The following is a 27,715-nucleotide window of genomic DNA, read 5'->3' on the forward strand; positions in this document are numbered from 1 at the left end:
AGCAATGCCTGTTTTCTTTTAAAGCCACCCGGTGTGTGGCGGTTTACTACAGCAGCCACAGGAAATGGATACAAGCCTCTCGCCGCGGAGACCCCACCCACCTGGGCCCGGACCCCGTGTCCGAAGCGCGCCTACTGCCGACGAAGGGTCGACGTACCTCGGTGCCGGGGGGTCCGACGCGCGGCTCTGCTGGCTCGGCAGTTACGCGCGGGCCTCTGGGGGGCCGACGGCCGATCACTCTCTTCCCTCGTCCTGCACGCTGTGTCTCGGGGCCCCCGAGGCTCTACAAAGAGGACCAGCGATACTGGTGCAAAGACACGCGTGAAAGAGAGAGAAAGGCACGTGGAGGGGGCGTCGCTTCACGCGACGATTCTTGCTTTGGAATAGGTTGCATCTGTCCCGGGGCATCTCGATCCAGAACACCGGTAAAGTGATTCATTTGTTGTACCGGTCACACATTTACTGGGTTTGTGTGTTCGTTTATATGACATTTTACCAGGGACCTTGGGAAACTAGGGTTAGAACAGAAAAATAGTTAACGGCGTGCAAAGTGGAGAATGCTTAAATAAAGTAGATTGAGTGGGAAGAAAACACACATCTCAAAGGTGCATTATGGATGCTCAATGGGCTATATTGTATGAGTACTGATGCTTCGCCCAGGACGGGGCCACTTCCTGCTAACAGCGGTCACTGCGCACAACAGGAGAATTACAGCATGCTTGAAAATACCCAGAAAGGGAAGGAATCGCAAATTTAGTACCACTCAACGTGGCTGCTTAAAGACGTGCCATTGTGTCGGTGTCGATACAGATCAGCGTGGCACCCACATGCCCAGATCGTCCGTAACAGTCTTGCTTTCAAATCATTGTCCTTCAGTCAGATCCTGTGTTGTCATGTGAGCACTGGGTTACAGGGAGAAGCCCAGCCAACCCTGGGAACGATCTGTTCGTCTATTCAAGAAACATCCGAGCGACACCAAGTGGAAAGTCACAGATCTCGGACTCGGGTACTACATGACCTGTGACCTCGGGCCAGTCGCTTCGGCTCTCCCTGAATCTGTTTCCTCCTCGGTAAAGGAAGGTTGGTAACTGGTACGGAATAAATGAGATCACTCATGTGTAGGGATGACTTTGTGGAGAATTCACCCGGTTCCTCCTCTTCTCTGTTTGTCCCTGAACGTTGTCACTTATAGCCTGAGGACTCCACCCACCCACCCCTGCCCCTTGTGGCCCTTGGCCCAGGGGGATAGGAACATCAAATCAAATCATCGGATTTCAGGTTTTAAAGAATTAAAGCCTGGAGAGAAGGCGGCGAAATTTGGTGTAAATACCGTGGAGTCAGCATCTCCAAACTGGTGTCACAACAGGGGAAATATATTTCCGAATCTGGGGTGAGAAGCCAGTTGGAAAGAGGCTTCTGCACCCCACGTCCTCCACCGGGTGGACAAGAAGGGTAGAATCTTCTGGAAAGTTCTGGATCTGAGCATAGAGGGGATGCTTGCCTTCCTTCCAATCTGGGAGGGGTCCTCTTCACCACTGAGGTGTGGGGACAGCAGAACAGAGGCTAAGCAGGTGGCTGGACACAATGGTCTGAGGCAGCCTCACTGTGCTCTCTGTGGCCCCTGAGTAGGAGGGGCAGCAGCGAGGTTTCCTTTGCAGTAGGCTGTGTGGAGAAGGCAGCAGAGGTCTGTGAGCTCAGAGACCCGGTGGGAACACGGGGCTCCCAGGGACTTCTGAGCACCCTTTGGAGCCATCTGGAACCCTCTGGAACCTTCTGGAAGCTTGTAACGCCCAGGAAGAGGCAGAGTCTGTCTCCTCTCTTGCATCTGGGTGGGCTCTGACAGAAGAAGGGACAGCTTCCACCATGCATGCTGGAACGCTCGATCTTCAGAGCCATGCAGGGAAGTCTGATTGTCCTGAGGTCACCATGTGGTGAGGAGGCCACATGGAGAGGCCGTGAGACTGTGTGGAGTGGGCCCTGCCCCATCCTGCTGTTCCCGGCCCACATACCGTGTGGGAATGAGAGACCTGTGGCCAGAAACGCCCAGCCAGACCCCTCGTGACTTTGTGACCCACGAGAACTGCAAAAAGTAAGAAACAGATGTTTTCGTTTTAAGCCTTTGAGTTTTTGGGTGACTTGTTAACGTCGCAATCGAAACCTAAAACCAAGGCTGAAACCACCGAGGACGCCCAACACTGTGAGTAAACCTCTCACTGGAGGGAATGGAAGTTGAAGAAAAGCTCACTTTAAATAAACTTGTATTTTATTGTTTGCATGGTGGTTTCGAGCCCTGGAAGTTTATACCCACGCTGCCTGCGTCCCTCGGCAGCTAGCAGGGTCCCGAGGGCCCCCCAGTGCTGTGTGCACAAGGCTGGGTGTGATCCAGGCTCGAGGGTCTCACGCTCGCCTGCCTGGAGCTCTGCTGAAGAGGTGGGGGGAGCGCAGCCCCGGTGGTCCTTCCGGAATTTATTGGAAGAGGAGCGTAGAGAGTCCAGCCCATGAGTGGTCTGAGGGCAGCGTGACGCCCCAGCACCCCAGGGTCCTCTAGAGCCCATCTCCGGCTTGGGGCCCAGCCCATAAGGGAACCCAAATCAGTAGCCCCTCAACGGGAGCCCAGCTCGACCCGGCCCTGAGCGTGGTGTGGGATGGGGGCTGGGGAGGGGACTCCACAGCCCATCCCAGGCGGGTCTCACAACTTTGCCTTGTATCCTCACTCCTGCTCCCACCACCCCCAGCTTGACAAGCGTGAGCTCATTCTTCCCGGGAGCTGGATAAGGAGGAGGGCACGACATCACAGCTTACCAAAGCCTCCCAGAGCACGCAGATTTGAGTTTCAGTATTGCCTTTACAAGATACTCCCCTGTCCTGCAAAACGAAAATATGGCCGCGTGTAACAAAAGGAATATGGTCACTGAAGACAGGAAAAGGGGAGTTCGAACCCCATCTACGGTGGCCAGCCTCCGAGCAGGCCCCTGATGGATACTGTCCTGGTATTCACAGCTTGTGTTGTGCTGGGCTGCTCCGTGTGACCTGTAGGACACAGCAGAGGTGACGGCTTGTTTCTTTCTACATTGGGTTATTGAAGACACTGCCCATCTGAGGAGGAGCTGAGGCCTCCTGCCAATAGCCTATCCTCCAACCCAATCGAGCCTTCAGATAACGTCAGCCCTGGCTGACAACATGGCTGCAGTTTCCTGGGAAACCCCAAGCCAGGACCACCCAGCCAAGCCATTCCTGAATTCCTGATCCTTAGAAACCACGGGGGATCATCAGTGTTGCTGCTTATATCTTCTAGGGTGTGGGATAATTTGTTACACAGCAAATGTAACTACTACACCATCTCTCCCAGTTATTGTTGGGTAACCTTGAGCACGTGGCTTCCCGTTTTTCATCCATAAAATGGAGACATCAGTGCCCCACCCATATCCCCTTGGCCCTACCAGGGGGTCCCCACGGCTCGGTCTTACACTCACTAGCAGCTCCCCGTGTCCCCTGCCCAAGTCCATTCTTGTGCGACAAGCGTGTCCCTGGCCCACACACATTAACGCCCTGGGAGAGGCCCTCCGCCAGTGCAGACGGGGTGGTGGGTGGGCACCCCAGCTCCCTAGCTCCTGGCGGGAGGGCACTTCCGGATGCCGTGCACAGCTTTTCGGAGGGCCTCAGGGGCCATTCGTCACATTCACACACCGGCTATCCATCCTCCTTGTCTGTCTCGCTGGCCCACTCCCTGGCTGTGCTCCCTGGGGTCGCTCTCAGATGAAATACTTGTTCCCAAATCCTTGTCTTAGGCTTTGCTTTGTGGACAACCCAAACTAAGGCGTCCTGATCAACTGAGGTGTCATGGGTGATGGGTAGTTCTCTTCCTTTCAAGGAGCCTGGCCTGGAGCGCTTGGGGGCAATGGTGTGCTGCCCCTGAGACACCTTATTCAGAGTGCTTCAGTCATGGTGCGGCTTAGTCGTGGGTGACTTCCTGTGTATCGAGTCCCTTCCTCTCCCTCCTTTCTCCTTTCCTTTCCTCCCTCCCTCCCTTCCTCCCCCATCCCTCCATCTCTGCTTGCTTCCTTCCTTCCTTCCTTCCAACTTCCTTCCCTCCCTCCCTCCCTCCCTCACCACCTCCCCTCCCTCCTTCCTCCCTCCCTCCATCTCCCCTTCCTTCCCTCCTTCCTAACTTCCTTCCTTCCTCCCTCTCTCCTTCCCTTCCTCCCTCCCTCCCTTCCTTCCTTCCCCCCTCCCTCCTCACCTCCCTTCCTTCCTCCCTCCCTCCCTCTCCCCTTCCTTCTTTCTTCCTTCCTTCCTTCCTTCCTTCCTTCCTTCCTTCCTTCCTTCCCTCCTTCCTCCTTCCCTCCCCCGTCCCTCCATCTTCCATTCCTTCCTTCCTTCCTTCCCTCCTTCCTTCCTCCCTCCCTCCTCACCTCCCTTCCTTCCTCCCTCCCTCCCTTCCATCCTCCCTCCTCCCTCCCTCCCTTCCTTTCTTCCTCTCAATTACATTACGTGCTCTTTATTTCTTTTACATGTAAGAAACAATACCTAAGCATAGAAGGCTCAAATTTGAATGACGAGTTGATGCATGAACAGAATGAACTCAAGGAACAGTTTCTAAAATACGTGTAATTAAATTCTTTCTTTCCTTGGTGGTCCCTCTTCTAAAGAAACAAACTGTACTGTAGTGAGTTTTTAAATTTGTTTTTAATGTTTATTTTATTTCTGAGAGAGAGACACACACAGGGTACAAGCAGGGGAGGGGCAGAGGGAGAGGAAGACACAGAATCCAAAGCAGGCTCCAGGCTCTGAGCCATCAGCACAGAGCCGGACGTGGGGCTCAAACCCACAAACCGCGAGATCATAACCTGACCTGAAGTCAGACGTTTAACCGACAGAGCCGCCCAGGCCCCCCGTGTACCCTAGTGATTTTAGGAAAGTCTTTGCAAACTCCATAAAGGAGGTTGTGCAAACATCTGGACACTCAGGGTACGAGTGGTGAGAATTATCTGGGACCAGGGTGGGGGGTGGGCGGGCAATGAACAAACTAAACAACCCGAAAGGCAGCTCAAGGCGTCTCCTTCATACTGAATGGGCTGAGCCAAGCTTCGGGGGTTCTCGTTATTTGTAGCTCTGTCCTATGAAGTGACTGAACACCCAACTGGTGGGTTCCGGAGCGACTTCCGCGGGGAAACGCAGGGCTACGTTCCGGCCGGCCCCCGGTCACACTCGGGTCGGTCAGTCAGGCCAGAACGTGACTTTGTGCCGTCTGTGTCTGGCTGGTGCGTCTTGGCCAGTATACACGGAGGACGCGGGAGCTGAGCCCAGGACGGACAGCACCACGACTCCGGGCTGAACGGCGCTCAGCTCTCTGCGCCTCAGCCGCACAGCTCGCGGCAACCTGAGCTTGGGGACACCAGCCGGCGGCCCGAGGGCCACTGTGACGGCAAAACGCCCAACAGAAAGCACACAGAGGTGGAGCACGTGTGCTCCACGGCCCGTGAAGGGGACACTTGTCGGCAGCGCGGGAGCGGCCGTGGCAGGCAGAGCGGTGGCCTCGGCCAGCCTCGGCCCGAAGCGTGAGGGGCGGGACGGTGGCCCCTCCGCAGGTCCGCGCCCGGAAGTGAAGGGGTGACCCCAGCGCGGCAGGATCTGACTGTTGGGACTCAGGCGTCTAAAGAGGCGGTTCGGTTAATGTGAGGCCATGGGGTGGGCCCCCCGCCCAATCTGACCGGGGTCCCAGGAGGAGCCCGGGATGCACAGAGGGACCCCAGCGGCCCCTGGCCGCACAGGAAAGGCCGGGCGAGGCCCCGGCGGACCAACGGGGACCCCTGTGCTGGGGGGCCTGCACGTGTTCCCAGGTGAGCACGGAGGCGCCGTGAGCACCGAGGGCAGTTTTGAATCAATCTCAGCGGGGACGCGGACCCCTGAGTGCCGGGTGCACGCACGGCAGGGGGTCAGCTGGACCGCCGCACAGGCCGGCACCCGGGGTCTCTGTGCAGCCACCATCGACTCTGACGGCGCCACAGCCCCCCGGAGACAACAGGCCGGGACCTTGGAGTCCCACATGAGTGGGTAAAACGGGGCCGTCGGGGAGAATTTCTCACCAAGAGCCCGGCTCAGCACTCTCTGGGGTCTGTGGTTCCCCAGCACAGTTACACTTGGTGTTCCCTCCACAAACGTCGTTCACTTCGTTTTAAGTGCTGAACATCGGTTAGGGGCCAGAGCCCGAGGCAGGGGACACCCCAAACCCGAGGGGCCTGCGGGCTTTTCCCGCGCACCGACACCACGTGGACGGGTGCCTGGCCATGGACCCTGGGCAGCCACAGCTGGGCACTGAGCGCTGACCACTGAGCACTGACTGAGCACTGACGACTGAGCGCTGGGTACTGAGCATGACCACCAAGCTCTGACCACCTAGCACTGACCACTGAGCGCTGGGTACGGAGCACTGACCACCGAGCACTGACCACTGAGCGCTGACCACCGAATGCTGGCCACTGAGCACTGGGTACTGGCTGCTGACCGCCGAGCTCTGACCACTGAGCACTGATCACTGAGCGCTGGGTACTGAGCGCTGACCACCAAGCGCTGGGTACTGAGCACTGACCACCAAGCACTGACCACCGAGTGCTGGGTACTGAACAGTGACCACCGAGTGCTGACCACCGAGCGCTGGGTATTGAGCACTGACCACCGAGCGCTGACCACTGAGCACTGGGTACTGAGCACTGACCACCAAGCGCTGGGTACTAAGCACTGACTACCGAGCGCTGGGTACTGAACACTGGCCACAGAGCGCTGACCACTGAGCACTGGGTATTGAGCACTGACCACCGAGCTCTGACCACCGAGTGCTGACCACTGAGTGCTGGGTACTGAGCACTGACAGCCGAGCTCTGACCAAGTGCTGACCACCGAGCACTGGGTACTGAGCACTGACCACCGAGCGCTGACCACTGAGTGCTGGGTACTGAGCGCTGACAACCAAGCTCTGACCACCGAGCACTGGGTACTGAGCACTGACCACCGAGCTCTGACCTCCGAGCACTGACCACTGAGCGCTGGGTACTGAGCTGTAACCAGTGAGCACTGACCACCGAGAGCTGGGTACTGAGCACTGACTGCCGAGCTCTGACCACCGAACACTGACCATTGAGTGCTGGGTACTGAGCGCTGACCATCAAGCACTGGGTACTGAGCACTGACCACTGAGCACTGACCACTGAGCGCTGGGTATGGAACACTGACCACCGAGCACTGACCACCGAGTGCTGACCACTGAGCACTGGGTACTGATTGCTGACTGCCGAGCTCTGACCACCGAACACTGACCACTGAGCACTGACTACCGAGCTCTGACCACCGAGCGCTGACCACTGAGCACTGGGTACGGAGCAATGACCACCGAGAGCTGGGTACCAAGTGCCGACCACTGGGACAGCGCATCCCACGGCCACATGGATACACCTCTCGGCTCCTTCCCAGCAGTCATCAGGGATTTGCACGGACACATCTGCCCTTTTAGCCTGAAACCCCTCAGATCGCTGGCTGGGACTTAAAGGGTGACTGCAAGGGGTGAGCAGTACTTCTCATGATTCCCCCCCAATACTGACCCTGTGACACTGGCCCCCTCGGCACCTGCTGCAGCAGCAAGGCTACGGCCCAGGTGGAGGCCCTCCTTAGCAACAAGTGGCCGTCACATGCCCAGCTGCGGCGAAGAGCCTCTCCCTTTACTCCCCAAGCACACACCTTACTCCGCGTTTTGACCAAACGGCGCCACGCTTCACGGACTCCTGCGCGTTTCAGAGAAGCTCTCAGCGCCTTAGCGAGGACCTTGTTTAATGAAATGTGTGGATGTACAATAATTATTTTTAAATCATGGAGACGACAAAACTCTGTATATCCTAAAATTAGATTTTTTTCCTTTTCAGAGTTGATCAGTTAGCAATCTTCTAGATAGAAAATACATTTGCGTGGTTCCAAGTTCGGAAGATACAACACGATCCGTGAGGAAAATCTTCCTTCCGCCCCTGTGTCCTGCTACCTACTTCCTCCCTAAAGAGGAAACCGATCTTATCTGTATGTTTCCACACTCTTGTTACATGCAGGTGGCTAAATAGGTGTGTGCGTGTGAGCACATCTGTGTGCGCTCGGAGTCTAGCACATTCGCTGCTCCATTTCTTGTTTGCTCGACCACTCTCATTCCTAGGTTCTGAATTTGGGGATTCGCCTGCTTCCTAAAATCTGTTTGCACCCCGCACATCAATGCTCACGGTGTAGACACTCCTCGGAATAGGGAAAATCCGAGTCTCGCCACTTCCACGCTCCCAGCTGAGGTCCAGCAAAGCTACGCTCCACATTCTTGTCACTGTTACTACTTTTTTAGAGAGTGATTTTTGGTCATGCATTCGAATTAGCTGTTGTTTTATATGTTCAGTATTTTTTTTTAACCTGTATTTATTTTTGAGAGACAGAGAGGGACAGGGGAGGGAACAGGGGAGGGACAGAGAGAGAAAGAGACACGGAATCCGAAGCAGGCTCCAGGCTCCGAGCCGTCAGCACAGAGCCCGACGTGGGGCTTGAATCCACCAACTGCGAGATCATGACCTGAGCTGAAGTTGGACACTCATATGATTGAGCCACCTAGGTGCCCCTGTTCAATCATTTTTTATATATTAATGTCCCCCTTCCTTCGTTCCTGCCTTCCTTCCTTCCTTCCTTCCTCTCTTCTTTTTTTAAAGTTTAAATTGAAGTTAGTTAGCATACACTGTAGTCTTGGCTTCAGGAGTAGAACTCAGTGATTTATTTCTCACATGACACCCGGTGCTCATCCTGAAAAGTACCCTCCTTGGTACCCATCTTTTCTTTTCTTTCCTTCCTTTCTCTCCCTTGCTCTTTCTTTCTTCCTCCCTCTCTCCCTCCCTCCCTCTGCCTTCCCTTCCTTCCCTCTTTCCCTCCTTCCTTCCTTCCCTCCCTCCTCCTTCCTTCTCACCCTCCCCCCTTTTTTCCTTCCTTCCTTCCTTCCCTTCCCTTCCTCTCTTTCTTCCTGTGGTTTTACATAAAGCACAAATCTCCCCTCCACTTGTGACCCAATTTCACCCCACTTCCACTGCTGATTCTCAACATTCACCCTTCACTCCCAGGGGATTGTGTCTCCAGGGCTGGCATCCAGCTTCTGTGGTTGCGGAAGGCCAAGGCCCTCCTTTGCCAGAAGTGACCTTTATAAGGACTCTTTCTGAGACGTGCAGCCACAGTTGGTCACATTTCCTGTTCTTCACCAAGACAGTCCCAACCAATAGAGAAGACAGCATGGTGACAGCAGACCTCAGCGATGGGGCGGGGCTGGGCTGGGCCTGAGGACATTGTTGCACCTGGGCTGGGGTGAGGTCGACCTTGGAGGTTTTAGTTAACACGAGCCGGTAATGCTGTTTGGTGAGAAGCCATCCGGCCCCTGCACCAAAAGCTTCCCCAGTGACTCAGGAATGACCCTCTGTTCATCCGTGCGGCTGCCATTTGCTGGGTGTCCTTTCGTGACGGGCACGTGTCCTGGCCTGGGGATTTCCATCGTCAGATAGCGGAGATCTATCTTGTTCTTTGGAATGTGTCACGTTTCCCTAATTCTTCACGTTCCTTGTAGCTTGGCATTGGTGTCTGTGTATTTAAAGCAGCAGCCCTCTCCCAGGTTTAATGGACTGGCTTTGACTGGGACAGACCTTCACATCAACGTGGCCTGACGTTCTGGGTCGTTCCTGGCCACCCCAGATGTCCAATCTTCCCGGCTCCCCTCCCCAGGAGCCCACAATCTCTTGCTCCTTCTGGTGTCCGACTATGCCAGCTCCATGCGGGGCAAGATAGAAACCGGCCCCTCGGGTACGTATTGAGTGAGCCCCCCCACCCCCCACCCCGGCCAGTGGAGCGAGGAGGACCGTGGCCATCTCAACAACTGTCCTCCACCTGTCCTGTCACTCATGGAACGAATGACTCAGGCCACCGAGGTGGGTTGGACCATTGCAGAGTTTAAAATGGCTTTCGATCACACAATTTGAAATGGTTGTCTTTAGCCATTTAATCTTTAGCCGTTGCTTCAGGCAGACACGGAATAGATCACTGTCCAAAGGAGAGACACATATGGAACCCCGAATTTTAAATATAAGCTAAATAGAATAGAAAAGAAAAAGGAGTCTTTACATTTGACTCAGGCTGAAGCCCAACAGCCCTTTACTAGGTCCGCGAGCTACGTTGTATAGAAAATGGCACAATGAGCTTCCTTTGTGTGTTAACCACTGGCATTACGAAAAGACGGTGCAACCCTGGAGTCAGCTGCCCGGACGTGCGTGCCGTCCGTGGGGAACACGGTCTGTATTCCGTCGGCCTCTGCCCTGCCATGTGCAACTTGTGACAAACGCCTGGCAGCCTGAAACTCTCTCTCTAATCTTTTCGCTTAAAAGTAAAACACGACACTGATTTAAAAACAATCATTTGAGGGGCACCTGGGTGGCTCGGTCAGTGAAGCGTCGGACTTCGGCTCAGGTCATGATCTCATGGCTCGTGGGTTCGAGCCCCACATAGGGCTCTGTGCTGACAGCTGGGAGCCTGGAGCCTGCTTCAGGTTCTGTGTCTCTCTCTCTCTCTGCCCCTCCCCCCACTCATGCTCTGTTTCTCTCTCTCTCCCTCTCTCCCTCTCAAAAATAAATAAACATTAAAAAAAAACACAGTCATTTGTTTTGAAAGTAAAGATTCAGGAATTTCAAACATCAAGCCAATTTAGGTCCATTTTTAGGATGTAATGAATAGTTGAATTTCAATTTATATTTCCATACTCGTTTACTTTTAATTTTTTGCAAACAAATCAAGCCTTTTGTACAGAGTTTATTGGAAAATACCCGTTTCTCTAGATTTCATGAAATAAATATGGTTGCAAAATAACTTGTGTTTAGGTAGACTTGTGAAATCACAGTGCCTAAAATGAAGTATTTTGTCTTACAATTCCTTCTTCGTCATACACGGTGTGTGCAGAATTATCTGCTCATCTCGGCTGGGGCCGAGGACTGCCCTTCCTGGGGACCCCAGCCCCTCACGCTTCCGGCTAGACTTGGTGGTGGAGACCAGATGAGGAAGCAGTGACAGCCGCTGTTCCCAGAGGAACAGCAGGTCAGGTCGGAGGGGGAGGGACAGAGCCGAGGGGCTCCGGGGTCCCACTGCCCTCCTTGCCTCCGCTCTGCCCGGGGCTCCATGTTACAGACCCTCCACACTCACCACCTGCACACCCTCGGCTGCCTGTCCGGAGGGATGGCAGCCACACAGGATTCGTGGTCCTGTCCCCAGCCTTCCCGGGCGCAGCCCACTGAGGTTGTGGCTCGTACTGGGCTTCCTGACGTCCCTCCAGGAGCCACTTGCCCTGTGCTTCAGGGGGACGCTGAGTGACTTCTCCGGGATCTCCCAGTTCCGCCCTCTAAGTGTTCATCTCTCCAGCCTACCCCACATGTCCGTAAGTGTCCAACGCCTGTAATGCACCCCCCATCCTGTCACACTTGGGGTGGCTCTGCTCTGCTGGCTGAACCCTAACAGATACACTGAGAAAAAAATTTGTGAGATGGCTAAAATTCCCCAGGTGGTTCCCGTGATTCAGAATAGGCTGGAAAGCCCTTGACTCTCAGGCCTGCCACTTGGCCTGCCCACTCTCCAGGAGCTGTTACTGTCGTGCACGAGACAGGGTGAGCAGGGGACATCTCGCCCTGAGTGTGGAAGCTTACATTTTGGTCAAATGACGCTTCGGTGGTGTGTTTTTGTTTTTTTTTTTTTCCTGCCTGCGAGATCTCAGCCCACTTATAAGATTGTTCTCCTTCTGTTTTCTTCTTTTTTCTTTCCAGTCCTTTGTGGGCTTGCAGAGCCTGTCCGTCTGGATGATATTGTCTGTTTCTGAGACCCTTGGTCTGTCTACGCCGGGCAGCGCCTAATGAGCAGGTCTCATCTGGAGGGTCCAGCATTTTCCAAGGCTGTGATTTCATTTACTGTTGTACGGATTTCAGGTCAAGTTTTTCTTCCACCACTTCCAAGTCCGTCTTTAATCATTTTCAGGTGTTCATGGCAGGTCTTCCTGCAGGGATTTTGGGGCGGTCGATGTCACTCCCGTCATGACGGCGTGCAGGGTGGTGCAAGCCCCCGCTGTGACCCCGTTCCTAGTACTCCTCCTAGCATTCCACGCTCCAGCCAGATCCACGGACATTGCACACACTTCCTTTCCACGTAAGCCTTTCCCTTCCCCGAGCCGCCTGTGGACTCTCAGTCTGAGCTGCCATCTTGGGAAGGTTCTCCGGTCTCCCGGGCAAGCGGAGCCCTCCACCGTGTCTCTGGGTCTCGGTGGCCCCGGCTCATACATCTGTAATGGCACCTAAGTGTTTTGTGCATGGGGCACAAGTCTGTGTTTCTTTCCGGCTCACACGTCGGCTGGTCGGCTGGGATTTGCTCGAGGCCGCGGCTGGCACTGCTTGGCTCCGGTGTGAGCTCAGCTCAGGTCTGCTCTGTGTGTCTCTTACTCTTCTAGGATCTCATTCAGGGGCACCTGAGGCACGTTCTTCACGCGGGGACGGCCTACGTGCAAGGGGGCGAGCCCAACTGGATGAGCGTATTTTGACCCTTTGGATCTCACCCCACTGGCCAAAACGTGATGTATGGCCAAGCCCTGTGTCCAGTCGTGGGGAAATCCTCTGCCTGCCACGAAGCCACGGCAAGGACGTGGATATACGATCTAACTACAAGAGAGCAAAGAATTCACACCAGTGATTCAGTCTACCCCAGCACACTTAAACATGTGTTGCGTCCACAAATATGGAATGTTCAGGACATCCAGGAAGATTCCTCATGGTTGTACAGAATTTAGCAACTGCTAATTTACCCACATGCGAGACTAAGCTTCTTCTCACCTGTCCCCAGCACCACTCCATCCATTTCTCTTGTTTAATTTATTTAATTAAAATTTTAAGGTTTATTTATTTTTCAGGGAGAGAGAGGCAGAAGGTGAGTGGGGCAGTGGCAGAGAGAGAGGGAGACACAGAATCTGAAGCAGGCTCCAGCCTCCCAGCTGTCAGCACAGAGCCCGATGCGGGGCTCGAACCCACGGACCGCGAGATCATGACCTGAGCCGAAGTCATACACTCAATGGACTGAGCCACCCAGGTGCCTCCCCACCCCATCCATTTCTAAAGCAGCAACGGCTGCCTCAAATCAACCTGGGGGCAGCACCCCAGGGCTCAGTGTTATAAGCTGACAAGAGCCCTTTGACTGGGGTTGTCCAGCCGCATCGTGAAGCCACACCACACAGCGCCATCTGGGTAACCCTACGTTCAGCCCTACCTTTTTCTCTGTGAACATTCCCTCATGCATCAACAGGAAACCATATTAAATTTTTGAAGACCGTCTTATTTATTAGCTCATCATGGTAAGACGAGTTTTCGGGTATGCATGGCATTATTAACAAAGCTTACAAAAGAGCAAATATTTTGGCTCTTTATTGTTCTTTTCTTAATGTTTGTTCTTTGGATTATTTGTGGAATTCTATTAAAGAAAACCGAGGGAGATGGGCCCTTTCCGGCTTCTGGCCCACTGATGTTAACCTGAGGGATTTTTATACAGTGAAATTTGTTTTTCAGGTTTGCCTTTGTCATGTTGGTGCTGAATTTTCCATCACAATTTGCAGCGAGGCAGAGGTCAGGAATAATATGCATAAATATTTATTTCCTAAAAAGTTAATTCTTACTCCTAAAATGATTTTGGAAAGTTGAAGGGAATAAATTTTCATTATGTAGCAGAAAATGCTGAATAATTCAGTCGGCATTTTCAAACACCTGCCCACGAAGTAAAGGAAGGCGCATTAAGGGAAGGGATGTTTGGAGCTGTTCAGACGGGGAGATCGGCCGGCGGCACCGAGGGTGGGAGAGGGACGGGAGCGACACAAGGGATCGAACCAGTGAAGGACGCAAAGCCTACTGATCTGGTTCCCATCACTTGAAGCTGGAGAGGAGAGCAATGCCGACACTGTCCTATCGTTCATTACTGGCACTGGGGCGTCCTGCCCGCCAGCCTGCCTGTGTACCTCCTTCGAGAGGGCAAAACTCCAGACTTGCGGAGGGGAGGAGGTTCTGCTGGGAAATGTTTCATTACCATCATTTTCTACAGGAAGCACATGAACTGTTTTAGGGCGATGTCTCATTGCCATGGTACCGCCGAAATGATGAGTTTTATAAAACACCTCATCTGTGTGGGCGTCTTAGCTTGGGCAACGTTGACCTAATTTGTGCGGCCGTGCGCTGCACCACGGAACGTGTAGTAGCAGCATCCCTGGTCTCTGTCCACCTGATGCCAGGAGCTCTGCTCCCCCAGGGGGACAACCAAAAAATGTCCCCAGACATTTGCAAATTGTTCCTCGGGTGGGGGCGGGGGCAGGGGGTGCAGGCAGGCTCGCCTCTGGTTGAGAACCACTGCTCTCATCCAATCTCAAAACAATTATGTGGTTGGTAATCAGGGACATGCAAACCAAAACAGGAATTAAATACTATTTCCCCCACTAGGTTTGCAACCATATCGAGCTGGATAATGTAGAATGTTGGCAAAAGGACAGGGAACAGGTTGTTCCTGGCAGGAATGTTAGAACAAGTATTTAGGGGGAGGGCATTGGTAGTTTTGATTGAAATAAAAAATGCACATATCCAATGACAGAGACTTCTTTCCAGTATCAACCAGGAGAAATAGCGACACTTTTAGATAAGGAAGCATTGAAGCAGCGTTCACTGCAAAATTACTTGCTATAGGGAAAAATGGGAAGCCTACGTCCGTCCACAGATAAGTAGCTAATTAAGTCATTGTGACTGGTGCTACGGACTATTTCACAGCAGCTAAAAATAATTAGGTACATCTGTCTGTACTGACATGGAGTTCGACAGAACATCGAGACACAGCATTAAGAAATAAAAAGCAAAGTTACCAAATGAAAGGTACTGAAAAATTTCACCCATGCTGCTCTCTGTCATGCACACAAACACCGCATTTTCTTTAGGTGCACGTTTCTGTATGCAAATAGGAATACGTAAAAAAAAGATGTAGAAACACTGGGAGTGGCAGGGCCACTATGACCCCCATCTCCTTTTCCTTAGGGATTGGTGAGGGCTTGGTGGCAACTATGCTGGGAGCTTGGAAGGAGAAGGACGGGGAGGATGAGTTGGAGAAGGAGAAGGAGTTGAGAGTCTGCCTTTCAGAGCAGTGCAGACATCGAAGAAGCTGAGGTGGGGGGCGGGCTCTGGGGAGAGAGACTAGGGGGAGGCATCGGGGGAGGCATCAGGGGAGACAACGCAGACCAGCATTTGTGCAGAGGGCATCATAAGCGTGTGTTCACAGCAGCATCATTCACAACAGCCGAGATCTTGGAGGAAACAACCCAAGTGTCCACCAGTGGACGAATCAATCAACAAAATGGGATCCATCCAATGGCTCTTATTCAGCCGCAGAAAGAAAGAAATCCTGACACCTGCTACAACCTAGATTAACCTTGAAAACATGATGCTGAGTGAAAGGAGGCAGACACTAAAGGCCATATACCGTGGGATTCCATTTATGTGGAATGTTCAGAGTAGGCGGATCTGTAGAGGTAGAACGCTGGCTGGTGACCGCCAGGGGGTGGGAGTGAACCTCATCATCAGTCATTGGTAAAAGTAATTTTTTTTTTTTTAAAGTAGGCACCACTTATTCTGAGAACTAGGGAAGAAAACAGGCTAAGCAACTCTTCCATAATACCAGAGCCAAGAGCGAACCCTTTACGGATTCATGTCTGCTGTCGGGGATGCGGAAATTTTCACCCTGTTAATTGACAGAAGGCAAATACTTGGATTCCTGGCAAAACACCAAGGTAGTAACTCAACTTTGCCAAACACTTCGTTGAAAAACACGGAGGAGGCACTGACCTGGTCCTCAAGGCCTCGGCAAGTAGAAACAGTCACGAAAACAATTATGTGATAGACTGAGTGCCAAAAGGATGTTTCTCGTTTAGGGGAAACACAAAGAAGGAAATTCCGAACTCCCTGGGAAGCTTGGAAGGGGAGGAAAACTCCTGAGGGAGGTCCTCAGTCTTGCTGGGGGGAGAGGGCCGGCAGGGGAGAGCCTGAAGGTACCTCCAAGGGCACACAGAGCACCCATTTGAGATGGCAGGAGACGAGGTTTACCTGCAGGCGGGCCTCCAGCGTGAGGCGAAGGCCGTCCGGACTCTGGCACATCCATTAGGTTCCAGTCATCTGCTCCCTTGTCCGCTATCCCATGAGAATTTCAGCTCTTTTCAAACCCATGTCCACGTCCCAACTACTCCTGCCCTCATTTTAAGAAGATGACTCTGTGTCCTTCCCCACGGAGAAAAGGGAGGTCACCAGCTTGAAACGCCTCTTGACTTCCCAGTCTGTGTCTATAGGTCTCCCTTCCTTCCACCTGCTATGGCGGGGGGGGGGGGCGGGGGGAGGAGGTGTTACCCCAAGTTAGGGCCCGGCCCTCCCCTGGGCCCTAGAGCCCCTCCTCCACAGTCTCCCTATGGTTTACATCTCACATGGTGTGGCACAAAAGGGGCACCTGGGTGGCTCAGTCAGTTAAGCATCCAACTTCAGCTCAGGTCATGATCTCACACTTGGGGAGTTTGAGCCCCACGTCGGGCTCTGTGCTGATAGACGGGAGCCCGGAGCCTGCTTCCCATTCTGTGTCTCCCTCTCTCTCTGCCCCTCCCCTGCTCATGCTCTGTCTCTCTCAAAAATGAATAAAAGTTTAAAAAAATTAAAAAAAAAGGAAACACTGGAAGGCCCCGGTTGCTTCTGCTATCAGGCTGGGGGTCTCTGCAGCCGCGGCCAGGCTGAGTCTGGCCCGTGTACGCTGCTTCTCGGGCGCTGCCCGGTCCTGGGTCCCTGCTCACCTGGCCCCGCCGCCCCACGCCCTTGCAGTCCTGCGTCTTTTCCTGTGTTGCGCCTGTCGCGGTCTGTGAAGCGTCTCCGTTCTGGCTTCACTGGCTCCTGGTTCTCTCACGAGATCCTAAGGTCCAGTGGAGTCACGGCCCGCCCCCCTTACTTCTGCAGCACTAAGCACCGCACCCGCCTGGCGAAGATGTGCTCAGTACACGCTAACCACGTTTACTAACGTTAATGGAAACGCTGATTGGCTTTCACACACCTGGGAGGCTGTATCAATACTCTCCAAATGCGTGCAAAAATCATCACAATCGCTCTCGTCCTTGTTAGCTGAGAATAAATTTCTCACTATTGCCCATCTTTTGAGCTGGAAGGAAGTATGGAGGAGACACGGTCATCGACCGTTTTAGGCTAACCAGCCCACAACCGAGCTAACCTTGCCGTCTGCAGGTCCCGGTGGTGGGGGAGGGAAGGGTGTGTGGTTAAGTGGGGACTCGCACAGAAACCCAAGCTGGAACCCCGGAGTCCCCTTCATTTCCCTGTGAAAGGCAGGCCTCTGCCGGGATCTTGACGTGAACTTGGCAGACTCATTCACTCACGTCAGTCTTAAGTTTCAAGATCTTTATTGTTTCCCGAGAGCCTGTTATAAGAAGGTCACAGAGAAGCATGAGAATGGGGGACTGATGTCAGGGCAACAGATTTTCCAAGGATAAAGTCGCACAACACTTAGTGAAGATCTTCTCTGACGGGCCCCAGCCTCCTGTCCAACCAGCAGCCCGTTATCGGTCTGAGCGGGCCACCTAACAAGGCGCCACAGGCTGGGCGACCTGAACTACAGACTTTGGTTTTCTCACACCTCTGGGGTCGTAAAGTGCAACACCAAGGTGTCAACAGGTCTGGTCTCCCCTGAGGCCTCTCTCCTTGGCACGGAGACAGCCACTGTCTCCCCATGTTCTCACGTGGTCGTCCCTGTGTGTGTGTCTGTGTCCTGATCTCTTCTCGTAAGAACTTCAGTCCTCCTGGAGGAGGACCCACACTAATAACCTAATTGTAACCTAATTACCTCTTGAGTAGGAGACGCTGTCTCCCGATGCAGGCACATTCTGAGGCCTTGCAGGTTAGGACTTCAACATGTGAACTTGGGGCAGGGCGCAATTCAGCCCATCTACGTGAGTAACAACGGACAAGGTCAGAGAGGACACAAGCACATACAACCCTGTCCCGAGGAGCAATGCCAGAATTAGATATTCTTTGAGTGATATTTGGATCAAAAGGAGAGAAAGCCCACCATGACTCATAGAACACACACTTTTTATCAGCCTGACATGTTTACTTATCATCTAAATAAATTTGGAGAGCAGCCCCCACAATGTCAGCAAATCTGACAACGCAGTCACTGGGTACGACACAGATGGGGAGTGAACGTTTAAAGAATTAATCAAAGACATTTTCATCAGCGGGTGGCCCGTGCTACTGTAAACAAAGCCCGTTTCTCATCCGATGGCAGGGCCGGGTACGGTCCTCTCCTCTCTGGGCATCTTCACACACCTCTGGAGACAATCCCTCTCCCTTTATTTTTCTATCCACTGCCTGGGGAAAGTGTTCAAGCTGCGCAGGTTGGATAAGAGGTATTTTTAGGCAAACGGAACCCGTGGCTCTTCCTTGGGTCTTTTCTCACCAAGGGTCCCTTATGGCGCATCATCTGACGAGGGGCTGGGGCTAAGCTATCCTATACTTGACATCTTTGCTGGTTTTTGATTTCATAAACAAAAAATATTTTGCCTTTAGGGTTTTCCTTAGCAGAAGACCTAGGAAAAAACTCCATTTGTTCTGCTCATAATGCTTGTGGAGCCATTAGTATTTGCCAAGCATGAAGTAGGGTGCTTGCCTGGGTGGACCCGTGAGCTTGTCTCTGCCTTGGGGTCGAGTCTCTCCATTCAACAGTAAAAAAATGTCTAGATGTTTCCAAAAGCGTGGCCCAAAGATTTCTTTTGGTCAACTTTTGAGACACTTGTTAAAAATTTAGATTAGAATTCCCTTATGAACATATCTGTGAAACTCCCATTTCCTCTATGCTCCAAAAAAAAAAAAAAAAAAGAAAAGAAAAGAAAAGACTAATAAAAGAAGCAAACTTTGTTTTCGGCAATGAAAGTAAACTCCACAGAAAGGGAGATGCTCCCGAAAGCATCTGCGTTGTGATGAGAGCTGGTGCAAGGAAACGGAGACACGCTGAGGACAGATCTAAGGGGTGACAGTCCAGATGCCACAAAGCTCAGAAAACATCAGCAAAAACACAGTTCTGTAGGGCCAGAGACACATCCTGACGGGCACAGCTTTCATTTGCTGTTCCATTGTGGGCGGGGGGGGGGGGGGGGAGAAAAAAAGGATCGACAAATGCCCCCACTGGAACCACGCGGGTTTAGAGATGTCAAGAATCACGAAGACGGGCCATACAGGAAGCTGTCTGTTCTGGTTGTAACTCACAAGTAAGAGCTGGCATCATGAAGGCTACAACCGGGTCCTCCGTGCCCTGACTCATGCAGTAGTAAGTAATATATATAGAGAGACATACGAATATGTCTTCTTACTTATGTTACTAAATTTACGTCTACATGTCTGTCTCTATAAATACATATACACATATATCTACATGATGTACTAAAAGAAAAAAAACCAGCAGCAAATATTTATAAAGAATACTCAGATATTTTGCAATGTGTATTAGTTTCCTATTGCCACTGCACAAAAACTGCCACTACATTAGTGGCTTTAAACAACACAAATTTATTATCTTACAGTTTTGGACGTCTGCTGAGACTGGAGTCGCTGGGCTGTGTTCCTTCTGGAGGCCCGGGGGACGACTGTTTTCTTGTCTTTTCCAGCTCATGGAGGCGCCTGCATTTCTGGGCCCACGGCCTCTTCCTCCAGCTGCAAAGCCAGCAATGGCCAGTTGAGTTTTGGTTCTATTTCCCCACTCTGACCCTCCCCTGCCACACTCCAGGGTGCTTGTGATTACATTACACCCACCCAAATAATCCAGGGAAATATCCCTATATTAAGGTAATCTGATTAGCAACCTTAATTCCATTTGCAACATTTATTCCCCTTTGCTACATAACACAGTGTATTCACAGGGTCCATGACCTAGCACGTGGATATTGTCCTTGGGGGCGACACTATCCTGCCTAGGGCACCGCAGAATAGAGAGGAAAACAGCAAACAACCATCTCAACCTTAAGCAATTGATCTCAAATAAAGGAATTTTTAAAACCTTAAGGAAATGATCTCAAATAAAGGAGACCACAGATACAATGGCCAAAATATCAGGTGAGAGAGAAGGGGGATAAAACAAAAGTTGACAGAACTCAGGAAAAAGAAGAAAGAAAGAAAGAAAGAAAGAGAGAAAGAGAGAAAGAGAGAGAGAAAGAGAGAAAGAGAGAAAGAAAGAAAGAAAGAAAGAGAGAAAGAGAAAGAGAGAAAGAGAGAAAGAGAGAAAGAGAGAAAGAAAGAAAACCATCTCAGGAATGCAGAGAGAGTCGGAGGGAGCAAAAGGGATGCCACTGAGGCCAAAACTCATACAAAACAACAAAGCAGTAGCCTGCCTCTCATTAGAGGAGAGAAAGAAAAAGAAAAAAAAAACCGAAAAGAGACACAGTTTTAAAATGGAGTGCAGGGGCGCCCGGGTGGCTCAGTCGGTTGAGCGGCCGACTTCGGCTCAGGTCATGATCTCACAGTCTGTGGGTTCGAGCCCCGCATCAGGCTCTGTGTTGACAGCTCAGAGCCTGGAGCCTGTTTCCGATTCTGTGTCTCCCTCTCTCTCTGCCCCTCCCCTGTTCATGCTCTCTCTCTGTCTCAAAAATAAATAAATGTTAAAAAAAATTAAAAAAAAAAATGGAGTGCAGAGCGGATGACACAGAAGCTGTGGGAGAAGAAACCGCAGATGTCGTAACTGGAGTCCCGGAGGGAGGAAACCAGAATGGGAGAGAAGAAATATTTGAAGACCTGGTCCAAGAAAACGTCTTTGAAAGAAAAGAAGGCTTGAGCCTGCGGAGTGAAGGAGCACGTCAGGGTACGTGGAGCGGCTAATGCTGGAACTAGCTGGTCACTACGCTTCAAGGATAAAGAGAAACTGCCTTTGGGCAGCCATGCAAGAAAAGGGAGACAAGCTGAAGAAAAACCCAAGCAGGTCTCAGATGTTTTTATAGCAACATTTAAAGCAAAGCAAAGCAAGCAAGCAAGCAAGCAAGCAAGCAGAGAAATCCGTACAACATTCTCACGGAAAGAGGTTGTGAGCCACAATTTTACATCCATCCAAACTCTACATAGAGTGTGAAGGCTACCCACAAAATACCTCTGGCGTTAAAGACTAAGAAAACACCATTCTATGAGGCCTTCTTGGGGCAAATACCAGAGGATCCACTCCAGCCACGCAGTGTGTGCCCAGAAAAAGGAGGAAATGTTTCAAATTCTTTTTATGAAAAGAACATAACCTTGACATTAATACCCACCAGATTGCGGTGGGAGCAGACACAGTGATGGCAACAACAAAAAAACCTCTCACTCACGAATGCAGATGTAAAAACTCTAAATAAAATATATTAATGGCAAGATTTCATTCTTTTTCTATGGCCGAGTAATGTTAATTATACTTCAATGAAAATGTATTGAATGAACTAACCCAGTAACATTTCGAATCCATCATGACCAAGTATGTTACGTGAGGAGTATAGGAACAATTCAATTTGAGGGAATCTAATGAAATAATATAATTCAAGGGAAATGGAAAGATCATCTTCATTTTATGCTAAGGGGGCATCTGAAAAATTTCAACATCCATTCCAATTAAAAAAAAAAGTACTCAGAGAAACAGGGGTAGATTCATACTAGCTTATCCACCATGGATACATAATAAAACATTTATCCTAGCTCAAAACCCAGCGTCATTCCTAATGGCAATCCCCTACAGGTGTTTTCACTAGAACCAGCAACATGAAGACGATGCTTTATTATTATTTAATGTTGCACGGGGCGGGGGGGGGGGGATTCTAGCCTATGCGAGGACACAAGAGACACCACCTAGAGTCTCCCCAAAAGGATGATACACGGGCCGCATCAAGCCTTTGGATTCAGTTGCCGATTAAGCGAGGGTCACGCTGAACTGTGCTGTGGGGTTGCAATCAGCCCCAGATACCCCAGAACTTTCCACAGGTAAACTGCAAGAAAAAAAAGGATGTAAGGGAAATGGCGAAATTGAACGCAACTTAAGAGACATAGCACGATTTTTTAAAGTGGGCGAGACTGAACTGTAGTGTCCTAGGGATACGCACTGGGTGACCTATTCAGGAATGACAAGAGGCGATGGCCACATAGCTCGGGAGAGTGGTCACTTTGTGCAGAGAGGGGAACTTGCGACGGGCAAGATGGCGATGGTTTCTGAGGCTGTTCCCGTCGCAGGCGTAGTTTACAAGCGTGTCTGCCTCAAGACCACTCATTAAGCTAGACATCTCTCTTACGTGCTTTCCTGTACAAAAATTTTATTTTGCAATAAAAAGGTTCTAAAAGTGCTCAGCTCTGCACAGCATAAACCACCATAAAAATACCAAGTCAGAAGACAAACTGCAACGCTGTGTTGGCAACTTGGATCAGAGGCAAAGCACCGAAGACTTTCTTCAAATTAACAAGAAAAAAAACCCCCCACCAGTTTATTGCAAAAACTGACAAAAGACATGAACACGGGGCCCCCAAATCTACAAAAGATCTATTTCTTTCCGCTTCACTTGTGGGGGTATCCATGATGGCGCTCGTCAGGATTTCTGGTTCCCCCTCTTTTCCGGCCCATGTGCCTTTGAGGTCATGTGACCGGCTCTGGCCAATGGCATGAAGCAGAAGGGAAACGTGTTAGTCGTAGGTGGAAGCATTTAAATGCCTGTGGAAGAGGGTCTGGCACTCCCCTCCCTGCTGCCCAAGTGGTCCTGGGAGCGCGTTCACTCCCAGGAAACAGAAATGAACCCCTGCACGGAGAGCAGCTGCAGAGACATCACTCAGTTCCGCCAGGACTTCAAGTGAGCAAGACACAGACCATCGCTGTTCCAAGGCACTGAAATCCAGGGGCAGTTTGTTGCACAGTGTCACCTAGCCTATCTGAGTGTTACAGATGTCCTAGGCGTGCCCTGTGACAATTATTATCTTGGTCCAGACTAGGGAGAAAAATGCCACTGTTCCCAGCGGTGAGCCATCGACTGCATTACAAAGTGGCGAGGCTTCTAAATGCAGCTGATAAGATGAAAAAAATGACAGCCATTTTCGTAAAGTGGAATATCTTCGTATTTCAAAATGCTATGCTGCAGACAATACGTTTTGATGACCACACAATTTCATTTCCTTTGTGATCTCAACAAATGCACTCTATTATGAAAGAAATAACCGCCACTTTCTTTATTTCACTTATTTATTCGACAAAAATTTATTGAGCGCCTACTCTGAGTCTGGCACTTTGCTGGGTGATATATCAGGGAATAAAGAAAGTAAAAATGCCTGCTGGCCTAGAGTTTACACTCTGGTGGGGAGACATGGACAGTAAACACACATAGTACATAAATAAAGGGCACAGCATGACACAAGGCGTTAAGGGCTGTGGAGTAAAAATAGAGCAGGATAAGAAAGATCGGGAATGCTGGGGGAGGTGATGGTATTTTAAATGAATGGACAAGAGAGAACTTATTGAGAAAGTGACCTTCAAGCAGACATCTGAAGGTGGAGAGATGCCAAGCCATACAGCTGTCAGGGGAAGGGTGCTCTAGGGAGCTGAAGCAGTCTGTGCAAAGGCACTGGGGTATTAGAGGAACAATGAGGAGGCTGGAATGGAATGAATGATAATGGGTGAGTGAGAAACAAAAAAGGGTAGAGAGAGAGCAGTTGGAGGACCCTGCAATAACCCATCATATGGAAGCAGGGGAGGGGACGGAGGGGAGCTCAGATTCTGGGTTCATGCTTTCAAGGTGGAGGCTACAAGATTTCTTGACAGTTTGACTGTGAAATGTGCAAGAGCGAGAAATCAAGACTGTCTCCCAGGTTTTAGCCTGAGCAGCCGGCAGGAAGGATACAACCGACTCGGGCAAGATCCTGAGTACAGTGGCCCGGGGAGGAACCCAGAGCTCGGTTTCTGGCACGTCAACCATGAGATGACTATTCATCACTGTGTCGGATCCCTGTGCAAACTCCCGTGAACTAGGCGGTCTAAAACAACAGAGATTTCTTCTCTCACAGTTCAGGGCACTAGTCCAAAATCCCACAGGGGGCTCCAGGGGAGACTCTGTTCCTGGCCTCTTCCAGCTTTGGGGTGATCGGTATTTCTGGGCTTCCGGTACCACACCGAACTCCACCCCTATGGTTACGCTGCTTCCTCTCCGTCTGTGTGTCTTTCATAAGGGTGCTTGTCATTGGAGTTAGGGCCCGTTGAGATAATTCAGGCTGCTCTCGTCACAAAGTCCCTCAGTTACATCAACAAAGACCCCTCCCCCCAACCCACCTTTTTTTTTTTTTTCTAAATAAGGTCACAGTCACAGATTTGAGAGATTAGGATGTGGACATATCTTTAGGGGCCCCCATTCAGCACCCCCCATGTGTCTTCAGTGGTTTAGGGAGGGTCTTTCCGTGGGGAGACTATATGGGGATTGTGCAAAGCTCTCGACATAATGGTTTAGGTTTGGTGGGCACAGTAAGGCAAGGATCTAGAAGGAGATTTGAAAAGTACACAGTTGTCCGCCAAGGAAATGCTTTGACCAGTGGAACAATCTCGAGTCCCAGAAGGCTTGTTTTTGGGAACTCTACGGTTCAGACAGATTGATTCTGAAGACGTTCCTGAAGCAAAGAATAAAGTCCTTTACTGCTTTACAGCTGTAGGTGCCTGAGCGAGAATGCCCAGTTCTCAGCTCCGGCAATTAAGCTGATGCTTAGGAAAGCTGGACTCGGAGCTCAAAGGGGCAAGGTGAATATCCTGACCTCCTTCCCTCCTCGGGCCCAGACGCTTGGAGCGGATGCATGTTACGGGCAAAGGAGAAAGCGGACCACAGAGAGCCTCTGCTGGGTCCACTGCCGGAGCCCTGGGTCAATGCTGCTTCTCCATGGGCCCCGCGCGTCCCCCGGGGGCACGGGCCCTGTGGCAGGGGACGACGGCACCACCTGTCCACCCAGAGCCGTCGTCCAAGCGGAGACACCAAGTCCCATCACGTGGTTAGCTACCATGTCATCATGTCTTCAGAGCTGGGCGAGGTCTTCAGGTCATTTGCTGTAACTCTTGCATTTTAGGTGGGGAGCCCCACAGGCAACGGTTAAGAATCTCACCACGCTTCTCCAGGGCCCTGATGAGAAGGCTGGCTTTCGGATCCCAACTCCCGTGCTCTGCGTGACATCTTTGCCCTGGCTACCTGCAGACCCAAGGAACTGATGCTCAGAGTGCAGCAGCATCTCGGGTTAGGAGTTTTTGTGACTAGCAACAGAAACGGAAACTAGTTAATTAAAGCCGAAAAGGAATTTATTAAAAGGATCAGGGCGCTCACAGACCTTCAGGAGGTCTCAGAGTCGGGCGTGGAGGCCGCTTTGCTGTGAGCAGTGCCCCAGTTCACACTGGCTGGAAGACGCTGCGGCCCCCACCCCGGGGCACGGACAGATCTGTCCACCCCACTGGCCTCTCCGGTCCCTAACACTGGGGCTCTGGACACTGGACACAGGGGCTCTGCCGCGGCCACTCCTGGCGGACCGGTCCCGTGAGGTCTCTGCTCCTTTGCCTACTGGCTCTGAATCCAAGCTAGAGCCACGAGCCCCCGTCTGGCTGGTTGGGAGGCGTGAGGGTGAGAAGCCGGCACTTCCGGCCTGTCTGGCGGGAGGTCTAGGGGCAGATTTCGGAGTCCCCAAACACAGAAGGGGCCCACGGGCACGACGGCCACAGTTAACAGCAATGTTCACAGCAAGAAGCTGGGGTGTGCCCACCTGAGACAGTAACAAAATAATCCTACCTTCCTAAAATGCAATTTGGGTCACGTCAACTTTCAGCGCATCCTATCTAGTGGCCAAACAGTCCGGTCACCCGCTCAGGGCTCGGCGGTCAGCTCCGGGCTGTCTGACCAGGCTAGCTCTCAGCGCAGCTCCCACCCTGTCTCCGCTTGCCTACCACAGGCCACTTACTTGCCCCACCTCACCCACTGGGTTTCTTTCTTTCTTTTTTTTAGGTAAAATGTGCATACAGCACAACGCACTAGTCTGAAGTGATATGATTTGATGGGTGCTGACAAGTACACACACCTGTGAAGGCCAGACCTCTATCAAGATCTAGACTTTTCTATCACCTGGCTCATTCTCTCGTGCCCCCTCCCTGGTCAATCCCTGGAAACAACTGCTGATTTGCTTTCTGTCACTACAGATTTGTGTGTTCTAGAATTCCACATCCATGGAATAAAACAGTACATCCTTTTATCGTGTCCAGCTTCTTTCTCTCATCAAGATGCTTGTAAGCATCATTCAGGCCACTGTGTGTGTGAGCAGTTAGCCTAGGGTTTCCTAGGCTACATCCAGTGTGACAGGATGTAGTGGCCCATGGCAGATCGCAGAGAAGCTGTGACTTCTGCCGTTTTCATTTGAATGAGGATGGTTCCGATCCCTGAGACCAGCTGAGAAAGGAGGAAAGGGGGTCGGGTGGGTTCAGAACCACCTTTCCCAAGCACCACAGGCATGCCCTCTCGTGTCTCCTTAGACACTGACGCTTTTAGGTGAGTTGTCGTTTGGGGATGAAAAGAAGTTTCTTGTCTAAACGTCATCTGGGGGAGCATGGGCTGGTAACCTAGGTGAGCTCACCGGCATCTGTTCTGAGAACTGAGCGCACCTCCAGATAGAAACCACTTTCAGTCGAGTGAGGTTGAGATTTTTAGAAAGTCAGTGAACAGACATTTGGCTGCCTGGTGTGGGCAAAGCACGTGCACGACTCCGTGGAAGATTCCAGAAACCTCTAGACTGTACCTGCAGTGGTCCACAGCCTCACTGGCGAGAGGAGCCACAACACTTGTCAGGAGCCCTTGCTGCGTTTCCGCCGTGAGCGACACTCGGTCCCGTTCAGAGAGTGCAGGCCTCGCAGAAAGCCTAGGCCCCTGACAGGCCGTGGCTGAGCTCTGAAATAGAAGGAAAAGAGGAGAGGGGATGACATGTGCCATATGCTCACCGTAGCTCACCTGTGCAGCTTTTTGGGCACACGCTCCTGAAACGGGATCCTGGATGAGGACCAACTTGGGGAGTTAACTGCAGGGGGAGAGAATTCCGGACAGATTCGCCGAATGCTGCGGGAGGAGGAGGGGCGCAGTCCTGGGACGCCGGGCTTCCCTGGCCCCCAGAGAGGCTCATTTACACCCAGAGGGTTGGGGCGAAGATGCCCTCGGGGCCCCTCCCAGGCCACTAACTCACTACAGCTTTCTGTGTTGGCCACATCTCGCTTCTAGGTGCCAATTTACATAAGGGCACAAAACAGAGCCTATGGGTTAAGGAGACAGAACAGAGGCCGACCTGTCCCACGCGACAGCCCTGCGGTCCTGCGTCCTGGCCGTGGGGTGGGTGGGGCTCCACACCACACGAAGTCACCCGAGACCCAGGTCCCTTCCCTCCTGCGCTCTCTCACCCCCTAGACTCCTGTCCACACGGAACACAGTGGAAGCGGCATTGCTCCCGCGTCTGCTTTCCAGCCTCCGAACAGAACGGAAAAGGGCAGACGCCTGAAACAAGCCGCTCGCGCTTACGCCTGACGCTGCTCACTTCTCTTC

The 27,715-nt window shown here is 51.8% G+C and overlaps 2 long non-coding RNA genes across 2 annotated transcripts; one reads left to right on the forward strand and one right to left on the reverse strand.

Annotated features, from left to right (window-relative positions):
* On the reverse strand, positions 1–27,715 carry LOC113594558 (uncharacterized). Its single transcript, XR_003414959.2, has 4 exons — positions 27,574–27,715; positions 26,925–27,073; positions 19,710–19,841; positions 1–283 (listed from the first exon to the last, which is right to left on the reverse strand). It is a non-coding gene; the product is annotated as an uncharacterized LOC113594558 (long non-coding RNA).
* Positions 24,394–26,382, forward strand: LOC113594559 (uncharacterized). Its single transcript, XR_003414960.2, has 3 exons — positions 24,394–24,900; positions 25,221–25,384; positions 26,141–26,382. It is a non-coding gene; the product is annotated as an uncharacterized LOC113594559 (long non-coding RNA).

This window comes from Acinonyx jubatus, chromosome E3 (assembly GCF_027475565.1).
Source record: "Acinonyx jubatus isolate Ajub_Pintada_27869175 chromosome E3, VMU_Ajub_asm_v1.0, whole genome shotgun sequence".
In the NCBI taxonomy this organism is placed as follows: domain Eukaryota; kingdom Metazoa; phylum Chordata; class Mammalia; order Carnivora; family Felidae; genus Acinonyx; species Acinonyx jubatus.